At 40.8% G+C, this 13,987-nt stretch overlaps 1 protein-coding gene across 4 annotated transcripts in view; it reads left to right on the forward strand.

The window, feature by feature from the left end:
• TENM2 (teneurin transmembrane protein 2) overlaps positions 1-13,987 on the forward strand; it is a 1,520,094-nt gene that overhangs the window by 91,554 nt on the left and 1,414,553 nt on the right. The window contains exon 1 of one of the 4 annotated variants that reach the window (XM_039484029.1): positions 12,492-13,001. The exons of 2 other annotated variants lie outside the window; for them this stretch is intronic. The gene's annotated coding sequence lies outside the window, so the exon portion shown is untranslated. Of the gene's footprint in view, positions 1-12,491; positions 13,002-13,987 lie in introns of those variants that run through there. One more of the 4 variants, XM_039484032.1, reaches the window with a different exon arrangement.

The following is a 13,987-nucleotide window of genomic DNA, read 5'->3' on the forward strand; positions in this document are numbered from 1 at the left end:
CATAATGCAACAGGAGACCAAAGGCCACACCTCATCTCCACAATCCTCCTGACACATTTCAAGAGTGAGCAAGAATTGAGCACTCCTTGCCCATGGGGCTGCTATTGTGATTATCTATTGCACAAGGTAGGCAGGGGGCTGTAGGTTCTTTAACTGAGCATCACCTAGCCCTCCAACAACACCAGTGTGCATTAACACAAGGCACTTTATGGACCTATAGTTATAGACAAAACCAACTATTATTTTTAACTCGCAACCCTTGAAGACTATAAAAATCCATTTGCCATTGTTCATCATTTCTTTGCCTTTGATTTCTGAGTGTGTGAATGCATTTATTTCCAGACAGCAGCTGATTATAAGCTAACATTTGGCTTTATACATAAAGATTTTTCTGAGACTGAAAACTGTGCAAAGCTTAACCATGCTTCCATGCATGCATGCACACAAAATAAATAAACATTTTTAAAAAGCCTGTGGGATGGAATCACTTGCTTTTTATTGCTGCCGTCTTATAAGCATGGTGTGAGATATTCATAGGGGAATCAGCTAGAAGTTCATTCAGCAAAACATGGCTTCCCATTTTGATTAATATAAAAGCAGGATTTTCAAGATGATACAGAATTTTTTCCCCACCTACTGCAACACTTCTCTCCCTGACATAATTGCTAGAGAATTTCTGCAGTTAGTGGCTTTCCTTGGAGAAGACACAACCACAGGGGCTGGGGTCCAGGGAGGGTGAGGGTGGGTCAATTGGCAGCCTGCCGGGGGGACTCAAGGGTGAGAGAAGCATTCCGCTGCAAGGAGGCACTCAAGAGGTGTGTCTCTTTACAAATCCATTGAAAGTCAATAGGTGCCTAATTCTCCATTTGTGTCTTAGAGTATATATAGACTGTCAGATCTGAAATACTCTGATGGTAATGTAAAAACATTTGATTTACACAAGTGACTGTACTAAGTAATTAGCCTTCAAGGTTCAGATTGAATCTTAACTTTCCCTTCACTAACATGTACTCCTGTTTGAAAAAACGGGATGGCGGGGGGGGGAGGGGGAGCGGGGAGTGAAAAATCTACTTTTTTACAAGGTGTGTTTAAATAATTTATTTCCTTTAAAGAATAACGTTTCTGCTCTCACTGGGTTACAGAATGTGCTAAACCCTAACAATGTAATCATGCTAGGGACCACAATATCACACTTTATAGAAAGAATTTAAAACACAAGGTTCTCTGAAGAAAAACAGTTAAAACATCACTCTCAATAACTGTTTTGGCCTTTTAAAAGTATAGCAGCTGGAAGCCATAGCATTCCTCTTCTCCTGAAGGAATAAGGTATGGTACACATTTTTTCCAACAAGAATTCAGCCTGTTGGGCAGGTGTGACATACCCAGAGTACAATCTAGAATAGGAAGTAGCTGTGCCATCCTTCCCACTGATGTTGGGGTGCCCTTTACACTGCTTTGCTGCTGTAGCATCTAGTCAGGACTGCTCACAAACAGTCTCCAGCCATATGAGTCGTGCCCAGCTCAGTCTGTGTAGACCAGGGATCAGCAAGCTTTGGCATGAGAACTCACCAGAGAAATCCACTGGCGGGCCAGGATGGTTTGTTTACCTGCAGCGTCCGCACTTTCAGGCAATCGCAGCTCCCACTGGCCGTGGTTCACTGTTCCAGGCCAATGGGAGCTTCGGGAAGCAGCAGCCAGCACATCCCTCGGCCCGCGCCGCTTCTCGCAGCCCCCATTGGCCAGGAATGGCGAACCGCAGCCAGTGGGAGCTCCGATCGGCTGAACCTGTGGATGCTGACGGGCCACATGCCAAACATTGCTAATCCCGGGTGTAGACCTACAGCCTGCCAGTCACACCTAGGCTCTTGCCAGCCTGAATTATACTGCAGAGTGACCCCAGCACTCTGCAGGCCGGCAGGAGCAGCGAAGGGGGAACAAAAATAAAAACAACAACAACAAAAAAAACTATGGAGCGGCAAGAGCACGGGTGCAGGGGGACTCCCGGCCCTGCAGACATGCCCCAGGCAGCAGAGTGCGCACCCCGGCTAGCGGGGGGGGAGAGAGAGAAGGGGGGCAGCCAGGGCTTCCTTCAGCTGGGCGCTCGCCATGCCACCTGCCAGGAGGGCTCCATGCCACTCCGGTCGGCGGGCAGGGAAGGACGTGGGCTGCCCTGCCGGGCTTGCTACAGACCTGGCACCACTCCCAGCAGGGCGCTCCCTTCCTCTGTGCTGCCGCCCCCTACAGGGCGGCCGGAGCAGCAAACCAAAAAGAAAAAAACCTGCGGGGGCGGCAGAAGCGGCGAAGTAAAAAAAAAAAAAAAGGATTGAAGGGAATGCCTCCCCTTGGAATCTGCCACCCCAAGCATGAGCTTGCTCGGCTGCTGCCTGGAGCCAGCCCTGCCCAGTACACTCCCAGTCCCAGATTTTTCCCCAAAAATGTACGTCTCAAATGTTCTGTCCAGCCCTCTCCAGGTTGATACAAGCTTATATAAAGTCTGTCATTGTATTAATAGAAATGATATGCACACATCTTGTTACCCCAAATGGAGTTCCCTAAACACTTCAGTTCCAACACACTGGTTTACATAAAAGAAGTTTATGAACTACAGAGAGAGAGAGAGAGAGAATTTAAGTGAATATAAGCAATGAAGTATAGCAGTCAGAAATGGTTACAAGAAAAATAAAGATAAAAATGCAACTAGTGCCTAACTTACCAAACTATATTAAAATTTAAAGCAAAGTTTTTCTCACCACATATTCTCAATACTCTTACTGGCCAAACTCCTGAGGCCAGTAATATAAATCCATAGTACGCCCACATCTCAAATACTGTGTACAGATGTGGTCTCCTCACCTCAAAAAAGATATACTGGCACTAGAAAAGGTTCAGAAAAGGGCAACTAAAATTATTAGGGGTTTGGAGAGGGTCCCATATAAGGAAAGATTAAAGAGGCTAGGACTCTTCAGCTTGTAAAAGAGGAGACTAAGGGAGGATATGATAGAGGTATATAAAATCATGAGTGATGTGGAGAAAGTGGATAATGAAAAGTTATTTACTTATTCCCATAATACAAGAACTAGGGGTCACCAAATGAAATTAATAGGCAGCAGGTTTAAAACAAATAAAAGGAAGTTCTTCTTCACGCAGGGCACAGTCAACTTGTGGAACTTCTTACCTGAGGAAGTTATGAAGGCTAGGACTATAACAGCATTTAAAAGAGAACTGGATAAATTCATGGTGGTTAAGTGCATCAATGGCTATTAGCCAGGATGGGTAAGGAATGGTGTCCCTAGCCTCTGTTTGTCAGAGGATGGAGATGGATGGCAGGAGAGAGATCACTTGATCATTGCCTGTTAGGTTCACTCCCTCTGGGGCACCTGGCATTGGCCACTGTCGGTAGACAGATACTGGGCTAGATGGACCTTTTGTCTGACCCGGTTTGGCCGTTCTTATGTTCTTATGATACTTTCTTCTGTCTAATGTCTGCTTCCTTTCGGTGCAGTGACTCAATGGACAAAGAGAGCAAGGAGGAGAGGGGTCCGGTGGGATGTCTGTCCTTTCTTTTTATAGTCCTATCCTCCCTTTGAGAAGCATTTTCAACTGGGAGCATCGGGATGGGAAATCTGTGCGGACAGGAACAACATGCTGTTTCTTTGCTACAATGTAGATTTTCTGTCCATGCCACCTTTCCTGCCAGTGAATATCCACTTAGTAGGTAAAGACCCATTGACCTTGTTTACACCTGCCTGAGATGTCAGCTTGCCCTTTGTCTCTGAGGAACTGGTTTGGCAGCTCCTCAGACTAGGAACATATTTTAGCAATACCATACAGTCTAATCATATTACTTTACATCCAATGTCACCACAAATATTTTACCAGGACAATAATGACCAGCATATTATGAGTTTTCAAAAGATACCTCACAAGGCATACTTTGTACAAAGATTATTACAATAGTGTGCAAAATGTGGATACAGGAGTACAGTCTGTCACAGTAGGCAATCATCTTCGGGTCAGGTGGGATTTTAAGGCTAAAAGAATGAACCCACATAATCAAAACATAAATCCCATCTATCCTCCCTAATGGCTGGCTAGATCAGACAGATGGATCCTTCATTAAATTGCTGTGTCAGACTTAACATAATTGTACAAATGACAGAGCAAAACAAAATAAAGCAAATGGAAAAAACACTCTGGAAAGAATATGTTGACTAAAATGAAATTCAGCCATGTCTTTTCTGGTCATAATGCCGTGGTGGGTTCTGAGTTGTAAATTACTTTAATATACAATGCACTCAGTGTAAATCTGGCTGCTGTTGTAGCTGCTACACCCATTGTCTTTCCTTCTCTTGTTTTACTGCATAATTTTATAAAACACTAATTGTAGCCTGAGGAGAGTGCAGAAATACTAAAGCAATTGCCACTGCTTTAGAAACAGGCAGCTGTAACTTGCAATCTTCTTACACAAGTGTTGTTCTCAGTGTTATTTAAAATAGATATCATGTGGGAAATCTTCACCCTACTGAAGTTAATGGGTGTTTTGCCATTGACTTCAGTGGGGCCAGGATTTTATTCTACAACTGATATTATGGCACCGACTTCAGTAGTTCTCTGTGATCATAGGCAAAGCCTCTTTTGGGGAAGGTACCACTCAATCAAATTGTAATCCTGAATCATCAGACATTAGAAGTACTGCATGGAAGTGGCCAAATGTATATAGCACTGGTCTGAGACTTGTAAAACCTTGGTTCAATTCTCAGCTCTGCAAATGGTTTGCTGGGGGATCTGGGTCAAGTTGTTTTCCTGGTTTGTGAAATGGAGATAATGGTACTGATCATCTTTATAAAGTGTTTGGAGATCTATGCTGAAAAGTGCTATGTAAAAGCTAGATATTATTGTTCAAATGTCAATGAATCAATCATAGTTGCATTAATAATTAGTTTCATATTAAAGGAAATCAGTCTAATGAATTTTCTGTATATGCAAGAAGACAATCAGGCAGCCAGGGATTTTGATAGAGTGCAGCAATTATCTGCCCAGACGTCATTTGTCTCAGCCCCACCCTCAAAACACCTGATATGCCAGGGCTAAGAAGGGTGGCAAAGAACTAATCTAAAATATCCCATATCGGAGTTTCACTTTAAATAAACCTCAAAGGTTCCAGAAGAGGCTAGAGGACATCAGTTTAAATTTCAAAAACAATGAAAATTTCTGAATTGTCACCTCCTCCTTAAAAAAGAATTTGAATTAGTTGTGCTCTGAATACTCAAATGGCCAGAAAGGCATTTGGTTAGCTGTTAAACCAATTGAAAAGTCATTTTTCATTACTAATGACCAGCTCAGGAACTCACAAAGTATCAGTTCTGTCCATCCAAGTGTAGATCATTGAACAAGTCAGCTCAGAATTAGCCCATATTATCTCCCTCACTGTTTTTCCATTTATTTTTGCTCTAAACTGAAGAGTCCATTGTCCCCTACTTTCCTACTTACTAAACTCAGTTTCTACAAAGATTAACAATAGAGGGAAGTCTGATAAGAATAACAAGGGTTATTTCCCAGCTACACTTTTGCTTTCTTAGCTTTTTCTTCTAATTCTCAAATGATCTATTTATCTTATGCTGTTTTCTATCTCAGAAAATCCAAATGACCCTTTGAGAGTTTTGACTGAGAATGCTGAGCCATGTGCTCTCATTTTTCTTGTGTTGCGCTTTTATTCTAATATATATCAAACACAGTCAAATATTCCCTTTTTCCCCTCCCAATTCTGCTTTCTGCCTCTAAGTCTTATAGTGGAGGCCCAGTTATATTTCTGATGGACCTGCTTACAATCTGTCTCAAGAGGACATAGAGAGATTCCCATGTTTCCTTTTTCCTGTGATTTTCTCAGCACAGGCTTCCTAGGAATTTTAAAGCACACAAGCATCATGTAAAAGGACGATTCTATTTGATTGTATCATTAGGCTGGTCTTGCAATAACAGGGTAGAACTTTCTTATGACTATTAATAATCAAAACCCTGGTTTCTACATCACAAGATTTATGGCTGAAATTTGAGAGATACCAAAGCTACTTAGTAATATATAAAAAGCTACTTAGAAATATATTTTAAAAGTTTATAATTTCAACATAAGAAAAATAAAGCAAAAAAATTGACACCTCTAAGGAGTGTAGGGATTTGGGGTGGAGTTTGTTTATTTGGGTTTAATTTTTAATACCCTATTTAGTTCAAATTTTCACCTTAAAATCAAATGAAACTATTCATTATTTCATATTTTAGGTCACAATTCAGTAAAGCACTTAAACATGTGCTTAACTTTAAGCATGTGAGTAAGTCCTACTGAAGTCATAGCTTGTTGAATCAGGGCATTGACATGCATTTGGAAATAAATATTCTCAGGACATCCAAGATTGGTAAATTAGGGCTATCCCGCTGCACACTCTACAGCAATACCTTCCTAGCCACATGATACTTTGGAAATTCCATTACCTTAAACTTATTGGATGAAATCCTGGCCCCATTGAAGTCAATGGAGCACTTTGCTATTGACTTTAGCAGTGCCAGAATTTCACTCCCTGAGTTTTCCTAGTTGTCCTCCCACAGGTTTTTCTAGGGGAGATTGTCACCTGGCACAAACTTATATTTTTATTATTGTTTGAATTGCAGAGTAAAGCTATGGGCTAGTGAGCTAGATTTGTTCTGCCTCATCACGAAATGTATCAGTTAAGTTCTGATTGAAGAATCATCATCAATATTGCCAATGTTAGAGGCAAAAAAGAATTATTATTCCTGGTGTTTGTAGTTCCTGTAGGTGAATACAAAAATAATCACTTTTGACTTTAAGCTAAGTACCTTTGCCCTGGGAAACCCTGAGAGAATAAATATGAAAAACCACAATGTTTTTTCTACTCTCACTTTTCTAACTGTAGGGGAAAACATTATTATACATAACTTTAAAAATAGTCTGTGTGGCAGAAATAAATCCTGTTCTATCTTCCACTAAATATGTTTTTCTGGAGGCTGTTACATAAGGGAAAAAATCAATACAAATTAATTGTTAGAAAAACATATTGTTTGTACAATTAGAATGTAATTCATTTTGCATCTTCTGAATTCTCTGAGTTATTAAATAATCTTTCACTAGCCCCTAATTAATCAGTAATGCCCAGTCTGCACATTTTGTTTTTGTTTCTTTCATTTCAAGCAGTAAAACCCTGAGGATTTTTGATTTTAAGATGTTCTGACTACAACTTATGAGCTTAATAGCCATCACACTGAATTTATGATCCTATATTGCACTTTAGGGAAAGCTTCTGTAGCTTGCTTGCTGGCTTTGTTTGCAGTAGTCAAAGCCCTGGAGACATCAGCATTTAACTGTGGTTTGAAATTGCTGAAGTGTGTCATTCCACTAGATTGGGTGGCCTACACAGCACCTCTAATAACAAATGGCTTTTGGGGGTTGTTTGTTTGCTTTTTGGAGAGGGGACAGACGAGGTTGGGGAACCACACACATACAGTGTTCAGGACAGGTTGTCATGTTGTTCAGTAATTCCTGAAGAAAGTGACTTGCTGTTGTCTCTGTGTTGAGCTGGAACATGAATGTAACTTGGAATGAACCTATGTCTTATGTTTTTATTCATTGTTAGCTGACCCATTGGTCAGCCCTATGTCACTGTGATTAATCATTCAGACTCCAGTTGTCCAAAGAGACATTTCTAAAGCCTCTTCTGAACAAAAAACAAAAACAAAAAAAGGAAGGGGAATAAAGCAAAGTACTAGCAAAACAAAATGGGTTAATCCTTGACATGATAATTTATACCAAGAATAGCAGATGAACAGAAGTGCTGTTGTATGTGAATGATTAATAGCTGCTACGATTGCATCTGTGACAAGTGATTAATAAAGTTTGTGATTAAGAAAAATACTTTCCCTTCTTTTCCTAAGTGTGCAAATCTTGCAGCTCCACCTTAGCCTGCACAATTGTTCAATTACAATGCAGAACTATTTGTAATTCAGATGTCACTAAACATTACTGATTCAAACATCTTCAAAATAAAGTTGCAAATGATCTGTTAAATTCTAAGGAGATGAGGAAACCCAGCATGTCCCTTGTAAAGGCTCTTTAACCTGGTGAAGGATTGTTTTTTACATGCAGTTGTCTCTGCTCAATAGCATCTAAATTACCAGCTTGGAAAACGTGGTATATTAACATAGAGCTGTTTGTACATTTGGGGATTGTATGAGCTAGTGATCAGAGGAGAACTCAAGCTGCAGAGTCCAGATCATTTTTTCATAACTAGAGCTGTGTGAAATATTTGCTCTGAGCCTTGAACCCATCCAGAAATAGCTTTGGGTTTGGTGTGTTTCAGAACCTCAGACCATATTACTGAGAAGCTGTCAAAGTTGGGTGGAAGTTGTTTGCAGACCTACAGTCTGATTTCCAGCCAGCCTCCTGGCCTACTTCTAACACCCCACCATGCTCATTCTCCATCCTATGTGATCTTTCCTATACTTGGAGGTTCAGGTCCATGCAAAGACTTAGAGGTAGATTTATTTCAGACCCTGCAGATTGAACATTCTAGGCTCAGTTGGCAAATCCATTGCAAATCAAACCTTAAAATAACTCAATAAGTATCATGAACCAGGACCATTTTACTTAAATGACAGTACAATGTGATAATATAAGCAATCTGATAGTACACAAACAATGGTTCAGTGCTTGTAGGAGAACAGGGCCTCCTGTACGGTGTCAAAACCTGGGTCACATACAGTAGACACCTCAAACTTCATGAATGATACCATCAGTGCTTCCACAAGATCTTCTGGCAGTGCCTCCACAAGATCTTCTGATTCAAGTGGGATGATTGATGCACCAGCATCAGCATTCTGTCCCAAGCCGAAACCTCCAGCATTGAAGCTATGATTATCTGCCACCAACTCCATTGGGTTGACCATGTTCCTCAAATGCCAGATAATCAACTCCCAAAGCACGTAATGTTCTCACAACTGAGCCAAGGCCAATGGACGAGGAAAGGGGGAAAAAAAGTGTTTCAAAGATACCCTCAAAGCCAACATGGCAAAGTGAATATCGACATAAACTCATGAGAAACCCAAGCCCTCAACTGATTGAAGTGGAGAAGGACCTTGTGGCAAGGATTCCAGCATTTCAAGACTCAAAAAAGACAACAGGAAGAAGAGAAACAGGAAAGAAAGGAGGAAAGACACTCTGCAGCTCAACTCAACAATCCAAAACCACTCCTTCAGCTGAAAAATGTCTACTCCAACTGTGACAAGATCTGTAGATCACAGATTTGTCTCATTAGCCACCTGTGAATCCACCACTGATAACCAGCTATCATTTCATAGAATCATAGAATTCAAGATCAGAAGGGACCATTATGATCATCTAGTCTGACCTCCTGCAAGACAGTCATCCTCTAACTCCAAGGGATCACCGATAGATAGATAGAATATAGGAGGCCCCTCTTTCTCTCTTTCCTCTCTCTGATATGATATACTCTGCCCCCGGGGTGGGGGGAGAAGGAACCTCAGACTCCTCCCATTATCTCCTGTGTAAATATATAGGCCATGTAGTGTTCCAGAGAGTCAATACATTTGGGGTCTGCTGGACCAGAATGGGGAGTGAATCAAGGTCCCTTGCTGAAAATTCCTTAAGTTTATGTCCCAATGTTGGAAGCTCTATCACCTCAGCTGATGTCAAGTGTACAATCTAAGATGAAGTGAAAGTTTGTCTTTTAAGTACCATTTAGGAGTCAAACCATATAGAGTGTTATCAAAATCAACACTGTCTTGAATATTATGTAGAAGTTAATTCATTATTTACTTGCTTTATATACATTAGTCACCTATTTCCAAAATAAGAAATAATCAGTATTCATTTTCCTTCTCATGTCTGGTAATATAGTTCCCTATCATTATATTACATCAATGCTGACCTTTCTACCATACTACATAATCACTGCTGTGGCCTGGTAAAAAATTTTTCATAAGGTGCAAAATCTTACTTGCCCGTTGAGTTTTAATCACAGATGCAACTTCTTCACTAAATAAGTCTACTGTGGTGTTATTGACTGATAGAAAAGTCACTTGCCATTTTTAACAGTCACAAGTTAAACCTGAATGATCTGAAATTGTATGTGCCCATTCAGCTGAAAGAATTGCTGGCATGCTAAAAAGATTAGCTGATGTACTCTTTATTTTCCCACTCCAGGTTATTTCCTGGAGCAAACATGCTTCCATAAGTGAAACCTCATGTATTCTGCAAAATAAAATAGAATCTTGTAACTTTCTTGACCTTTTTAAATATTGTTTGATCGATCTTGCTTGTTATAATCCCACTAAGCTTTGGAGAAGAGATGGAATAGCTAGCCAATCAAAATTCAGAATCAAGAGGGGTTTTGGCTTACATGTGCAAAACTATACAAACACTAATACCATCACTTCTGAGGGGTTCCTTCCGCCCCCGTCCTCTGCTGTAAACAGTCTCTAAGTTTTATTATTCTTTCACTAAGGCATCTTTTTTAAACAAACTACAAACTGTTGCTAAACCAATATGTTCTGTAAATCTCAGGACTCTAAGTGGGTAACCAAAGACAGCACTCTCTGAAGAAGCACAATGGCAGGGCAGGCTCCCTTAGTTTTCTGTTTGTTGTAGTATTAATTCTGTATACTACATTAATTCCATTTTTCAAACAATCTTAACCTTTGGGGGCAAGCATTGCAAAATGGTTGTCCAACCCTATAAAACCATTTCCACCCTCTAGCAAACAACTGCTAGACATCAGTAATTCGTTCTGAATGAATGTCATTCCTCTTGCAGAGACCACGCTATTTACATTTAGCTGTTAATATTTTAATTAACAATATAAGTGCATTGTTTGCCTTGTGAGTTCAATGGGAAAAAACTCTACAAATAAACAGCAGTTCCCTCTTGGACAATCACTTTGTAAATTAGCTTGCTTTGTCAATAAAGCGCATGCCTATCAGTGCTTCAAAGCAGCAGGGGCAAGGATGTTCATTTACTTAAGCAGTAGGTTATACCATTAGTGTGCATGATTGGTGTTAATTAGAAATGTGTGTGGATGTTTCTGTGTCACACAAACCATTTTATAAAAAATCTCTTAACAATCAGACTATTAATTCACGAAGCATGAATGCTTGCGTTTGTTTGGGTTTTTTTTTTTTAATTATTTCTTCTTATTATCTATTACTTATATTAGAGTAGCAGTGAAAATGTACTAGGTGCTCAACAGACATAAAGAAAGACATAGTCCCTGCCTTGAAGAGCGTACGATCAAAGGGGCTGAAACTGCAGATGCTGGTGCATGTGGGTCTCAGTTTAGCCTAAGTATGAGGTCTGCTTAACTTTAAGCACATGGATGATCCCATCCTAATTCCATAAACCATTTAAGCATGTGTTAAGGCCCTGTTGATTTCCACATAACTTAAGCATGTGCTTAAGCTGCTGAATTAGTCAGAAATGGGCACACTTGAGTCACAGGACACTCCTTGGGCACAAGGTTATGCAAGTGTGCATGTGTTTGCAGAATCAGACCCTGCATGTATGTCAATTGCTAATGTATATTTTTAAAGCATATTTCTGATATGTCTTGAATGGAGCTTTTAGGGTTATATTGTGCACTGCTTCATGAAGAACTTTCCTTTGGTTTCAGTAGAGGGGTCTTTTGAGACACTGACACAATGAGAATGTCATTTAGCAAACCACATTAGCTAACTTGAGCTAAAATAGCTGTGAACAGACACAGCAGCTTGGCTTTTAGCTTGGGCTACGAGCTCATGTTCAATTCAAGGCTCGCATATAGGCTTTATTCAATCTGCAAAACAGAGTTAGAACCTGAGTTGCCATGTGTTTGTTGCTATTTTAACTAAAGGTAGCTAATCCAAGTTAAGTACATGCTTTCTTTTGCAGGGTAGATATGCCTGCAGACATGTTATTCAATGCATTTTGTTCAAATAAAAAAAAAGATCAGTTAAAAGAAAATGCTGAATTATAAAGGTAAACAACACAGCTTGCTTAAGGGAAAATTTTTCAATACTGAAGTTATTATTATTTTAAAAAATGACAGAAAACACCCTGTTCCCACTTCCTTTATTGCTGGGACTGTACCTTTAAGGGAGGTAGTGTTCAGCATCTGGGTAAGCCAGTCCCCCATGCAAGGGGGAAAGTAAGAGAGACAATGCAGTTGGTATTTGGACTAAGTGGGGAGAGAGGATGACTGAGACATTTTCTCCTGTTACACCTAGGGCCCTTTTATGAGGTGACCATAGAGCCAATCCAGAAATGAGCCTCCACACATGAAGGTGTCTACCCCACCGAGGACTGAGTGGTGCTAGGGTGGTTGGGTAGACCAATTAATTCCACAGGCTGCACCTAGAGCAGGAGCCAGGGAGCAGGACATTAATTAGGAATGTGTGGGGCCTATAAAACTAGGTAGCAGCCACAGAGAGGAGGATTGAGAAGGAAGGGCAGTTATTTTCTGGGAAGAAAGAGAGGATTGTTTGGGGGTTGCAGGGAGATAGTCTGCAGTTACTCCCTGTGAGGAGGATTCTTGGAGCTGGTACAGCTAGAAAGAGAGAAGGGGAACTAGAGTGTAGGAAGCAGCCCAGGGAAGGGGCAGTGAGGGAAGAGAAAGGAAGTTTAAAGCTGCTGAGCTGAAGGTCCCTGGACTGGAACCTTGAGAAGAGGGCAGACCTGGGATCCTCTATGAGTCACTGAAGGAGTGGCACTAGGGCAGTGAATGGGAAGATTGCCTAGGACTGTGGATGGCCTGTACCCTGGAAGGGGGAACACTGGGTGAGCTAGCCAGAGGGCTAAGTCATGAAAGAGATGCTGGGGGTCCTGGAGTGAGAGCAGAGCTGTTGACCAGAAGGAGAGAGAGAATAGTGGTGTGCAAATTGCAGAAGGGGGTGTCTACCTAAAGAGCTAATCCTCAGAGTGACCAGGAAGGAGCACTAGACCAGTGGTGAGTGGAGCACCCCATCATATGGTGCTCTAACCAAACCAGTGGTCCCCCAAATTTTTCCATTGTACCCCATTTACCTGTAATGGAACTTGTTTGTGTGTGCCCTGCCCCACTCCTGGGTGGTGGGGCCAGGAGCTGTGGTTGGGAACCAGGGATTGTGGGTGGGGCCAGAGCAGAGCTGAGGGAAGAGTGGGGTTGGGTGGTTCTTTCCCTGCCAGGCCACTCTCACATCTCCCCAAATGTTCTTCTGTGCCCCCCACAGTTTGGGGATCACTGACCCAAATGGATCTCCTTGAATAATCAAGATCTTAGTGTTAACAAACAGTTTTCTTTAGTTGCATTACTCCAAAACTGTTCTCTTGCATCATTGAGATGGAATCTAACTAAATAGAACTCCATCTCGGACATCATCACATATTCAGGCTTCTTTGAACTTCAGAAACTAGCAAAAATATGCTGATAACTTAAAAAGTTAATGATGGCTTATAGAAAGCTTAAGGGAAAATATATACATCAAATGTGCAATACAACCAAAATAGTTTCAAGATGCATTTGTATGTGAGGATGTGAATATGTAATACAAATTCTAGTTCTCCAAGAATATTAAGATCTCAGTCTCACTGATTTTCTTCCTTAGTTTTCACCAGAAATCACTAACCTTTGTTTATTACATCATACTTATTTCCACAATAACCCTTTGTCATATCACAGACGATTATGATGTTTGGCAGAGGAGGAAACAGCTGGACATCCTTAGTAGTAATAAATGTGAGAAAAAAGATGCAGAAGATACATAGGCACAAGATTGTTTCTAGTGTTTTCCATCAGGTGCCAAAGTTATTCTTCATTAAGGGGAGGGTCTTAGAAATATTTCACTATTAAAAATCAGTTTATTTTGCCTTGATATATTCTCATGTCTGTGCACTACAGCCTGCCCTCCTTTTGCAGGCCACTGAACTCAGTATATGAAAGTATATTAAAGACTA

The sequence above is a fragment of the Mauremys reevesii genome, linkage group 8 (assembly GCF_016161935.1).
Source record: "Mauremys reevesii isolate NIE-2019 linkage group 8, ASM1616193v1, whole genome shotgun sequence".
Taxonomy (NCBI): Eukaryota; Metazoa; Chordata; order Testudines; family Geoemydidae; genus Mauremys; species Mauremys reevesii.